The sequence below is a fragment of the Gossypium hirsutum genome, chromosome A08 (assembly GCF_007990345.1).
Source record: "Gossypium hirsutum isolate 1008001.06 chromosome A08, Gossypium_hirsutum_v2.1, whole genome shotgun sequence".
Lineage (NCBI taxonomy): Eukaryota > Viridiplantae > Streptophyta > Magnoliopsida > Malvales > Malvaceae > Gossypium > Gossypium hirsutum.
This window is the reverse complement of record NC_053431.1, coordinates 110,482,253-110,486,629: the sequence shown is the minus strand read 5'-3', so window position 1 is coordinate 110,486,629 and position 4,377 is coordinate 110,482,253. Positions and strand designations below refer to the sequence as shown.

The 4,377-nt window shown below is 35.0% G+C and overlaps 1 non-coding gene across 1 annotated transcript; it reads right to left on the bottom strand.

The window, feature by feature from the left end:
* Positions 1 to 2,224: 2,224 nt before the first annotated feature.
* On the bottom strand, positions 2,225 to 2,331 carry LOC121205503 (small nucleolar RNA R71). The gene has a single exon (XR_005900579.1). It is a non-coding gene; the product is annotated as a small nucleolar RNA R71 (small nucleolar RNA).
* Positions 2,332 to 4,377: the final 2,046 nt, after the last annotated feature.

The following is a 4,377-nucleotide window of genomic DNA, read 5'->3' as shown; positions in this document are numbered from 1 at the left end:
ATTTAAATACAACTATTCAACTACATATATCAAAAGCCAAATTTTTATGCTTATCATCCATAAATGCCGAATGCACATATGCACCTATACCCATCTATGCCGAATGCATAGATACATACACTTATTTTCACCTATGCCGAATGCATACACATAAATATATCCACCTATGCCGAATGCAACATATATATATATACATATCTATCAATTGCTTAGACCAAATATATGTATATATATATGCTCATCAAGTTAATATGACTAAAATCATGTGATTGAACATTTATGTAAACATCGATTTCATATAATCAAAATCATAGAGGTATCAATTGTATATTATCACATGCTTTAAACGGACTCACCGGCATTTAGCCTGCTAGGTTTTAAAACCTGATTCAATACACCGGCTCTTAGCCTGCTAGACTTATAGTCCGAAATGTGTCACCGGCATTAAGCCTGCTAGACTTATAGTCCGAAATGTGTCACCGGCATTAAGCCTGCTAGACTTATAGTCTGAAATGTGTCACCGGCATTAAGCCTGCTAGACTTATAGTCTGAATTATGTCACTAACGATAAACCGAATGATACTGAGCTTTAACAAAAGAATCTCAATTCATAGGAGTTGTATATCATAATGGTATATAGAATTCACATAAAAAATTCAGCTCAATAATTTATAAACTATATCCTTAACCCACATCGGTATAAAAAGTTCAGTCATCAAATTCAACTCAATATCTAAATTATACATCCGAATATATATATATATATATATATAACTTAACACATTGAAGCATACTATTAATATCGTACTTTCGAACACATTAAAATAATCCAAGCTAATAATTTCATCTCTTCAACCCCGTTCAAGAACCTTTACAAGAACATACATACCTAATCGAATCTCCCTTTTTCATATATAAGTTTCATACTTAAATTTATCACAAGAACATATACATGCATAGTTGCATAGTCGAACCCCTTATAAACTTGTATAAATGGCATACCTAAGTTCAATACGAGAACATATAGATGTAGATTTGCATAATATATATATAATTCACTCATACTTTTAATTATTTCAACTATCATATTTTTAATTATAATTCATCCAAAAACAGCTCATATACTTATTTATATACTGATTTTATGACATTAAATAGCTAATAGACTTACCTCGGATATCAGCAAACACGATCGACTATTCGATTATCTTCGACTTCCCCCGATCCAAATTCGTTTTCTTCGTTCCTTGATCTAAACATAGTCAAATTTAACCTTTTTATTCATCAAAACATTCATTTGAGTCCAACAATACATAAATGGGAAAATTACCATTTTGCCCCTAACATTTTGCACTTTTTGCAATTTAGTCCTTTTTGCACAAAACACAAAATACACAAAATTTGCCCATAACACACAAGGGCCGAATATTCATGGTTCTCATACAAGTCCACACATTGCATTTATTTCACATTTTAGTCCCTCAAAAATTTATTTTCACAATTTAGCCCTAAATACTCAAATTCATCAAAAATACCAATACAAAACATGTTAATCTAAGACATATCTTCCATTATTCATCATCAAACATCCCAAAACACAAATATTCATCAATGGCATAATTCAAAATATTCATCAATTCACAAAATTAAGACATGGGTTTTGAAGTATTCAAAGCAACGATCTCAAAAACGTAAAAATCATCAAAAACCGAACAAAAACTAACCTTGAATTAAGCTTCAAAAGATGGCCGAACCTAGCTTAGGTTTCTTTCTTTTTCTTTTCTCTAGTTTCGGTCAAAATAAGATGAAAAATGTGGCTTTTAATTTGTTTGTCTTTTAATATATTAACATTATAATATAATATATTATTATAACCTTTATACATAATATAAAAACTATAATTTATAAGCATAATGCGATCCACTATCTTGAATAATGGCCTAATTTCCTATTAAGGACTTCACATTATAAAGACATTAGCAAGTTAGCACTTTACACATTAATTAGTCAATTTCACATTTTATGCGATTAAGTCCTTTTATTAAATTAAGCACACAAACAATAAAATTAATTCACGAAATTTTCACACATGTAAATTAACATATAATAAACACATGAAATAATATTAAAATATTTTTTTAACTTGGACTTGTGGTCCCGAAACCACTATGTCCAATTAGAGTCAAAATCGGGCTGTTACAATTTCCCGCCAAGCAAGAACGATAAGTTGAGGAACGAGATCACTGCCTTCCAACAAATGGATGATGAGTCCTTGTATGAGGCATGGGAACGATATAAAGAATTATTACGAAAATGCCCTCATCACGGAATCCCACATTGCATCCAACTTGAGACATTTTATAATGGTCTCAACGCTCACACGAGGATGGTAGTGGACGCCTCCACTAATGGTGCTCTTCTTTCTAAGTCTTACAATGAGGCTTACGAAATCATTGAGAGGATCGCTAGTAACAATTATCAATGGCCAACCAATCAAATCGCGTCAGGAAGACGAGTCACTGGAATACATGAAGTGGACGCTCTCACTTCACTCGCATCTCAGGTATCTTCAATATCCTTAATACTTAAGAATCTTACCACTAATGGGTCTAACAGTTTTCCAACTCAACCACCTCACCAATTTGAGAGTATAGCCTGTATTTATTGTGGGGAAGGACATTTGTTCGAAGAATGCCTATCAAACCCCGAATTCGTATATTACATGGGTAACTAGAACCAAAATCGAGGAGGGCAAGGAATGCAATCCAACTTCTATAACCCATCGTGGCGAAACCACCCGAATTTTTCTTGGAGTAACCAAGGGGCTGGAATCAGTAACAACTATGCCCAACCTAGACTGACCCAGCCGCCTAGTTTTTCCCAACAAATTCAGAAACCAGTTCAAGCTAAATCATCCAATAGCTTATAGAATCTACTGAAGGCTTACATGGTGAAGAATGATGCCTTAATTCAAAGCCAAGCAGCTATATTGAAGAACTTGGAGAACCAGATGGGCCAGCTTGCAACTGAACTCAGAAACCGACCACAAGGTGCTTTACCTAATGATACGGAGAATCCAAGAAATCCGGGGAAGGAACATTGCAAAACGTTAACATTGAGGAGCGGAAAGACGATAGAGCCCAACATCATTGAAGCTAAAAAGGAGCCAACTGACACTTAAGACTTAGAGGAAGTTCAACCGAATGCTGAAATTCTAGTTTCACCGGAACCAGGACCCACAAAATCTGATAAGGTAACCTCAGGACCACCTAATTCTGACCAACTAACAACTGTGTTAGATGCAGAATTGCCACCAAAGACAAATCAACCAGTACCAGTTCTAGTAATGAAACCTTCACCACCCTACCCTCAAAGACTTCTGAAGTAGAAACAGGAAATTCAATTCAAGAATTTCCTTGATGTACTCAAGCAACTTCATATCAACATCATGTTGGTAGAAGCACTTGAAAAAATGCTGAACTACGTCAAGTTTATGAAAGATATCCTGTCTAAAAAGTGAACGCTTGGAGAATTTGAGACGGTAGCTTTGACGAAGGAATGCAACACATATCTTCAAGAAAAACTACACCCAAAACTGAAGGATCCTGGATGTTTTACTATACCTTGCAATATTGGAGCAACATATTGTGGTAAGGCACTATGTAACTTGGGTGTAAGTATAAGCTTGATGCCTATGTCAACATTTAGAAAGTTGGGGATAGGTGAAGTTAGACCTGCTACAGTTACATTTTAACTAGTAGATCAATCCTTAGCACATCCAGAAGGAAAAATTGAGGATGTATTGGTACGTGTAGATAAATTCATCTTTCCTACTGACTTTGTGACTCTAGATTTTGAAGCAGACAAAGAAGTACCAATTATCCTAGGAAGACCTTTCTTAGCAATTGGAAGGACCCTTATTGATGTGCAGAAGGGCGAGCTTACGATGCGTGTTCAGGACAATCAGGTAACATTTAATGTTTTTAAGTCTATACGATTTCCTGACGCGGTTGATGATTGTTTTGCAGTACTCGACTTAGAGGATTTAATAGTGGTAAAGGAACTCAACTCTGTTGAGGATCCATTGGAAAGAATTTTGACATCAAACCCTCCAAATGATGAAGAGGAGGATGAGTACTTAGCTTTGCTAGAGGCTAATCAAGGGGATTTAATCCGCAATCTCATTTTGAATCTTTGGAGTTAGAGAAGAGGGAGTATGCCCAACCAAAAGTGTCAATCGAGGAACCACCTAAATTAGAACTCAAGGTATTACCTTCATATTTAAAATACATTTATTTAGGTAACGCTTCTACTCTGCCTGTGATTGTTTCAGCAGAATTGACTATTGAGCAAGAAGAGAAACTTATCTTAGTCTTG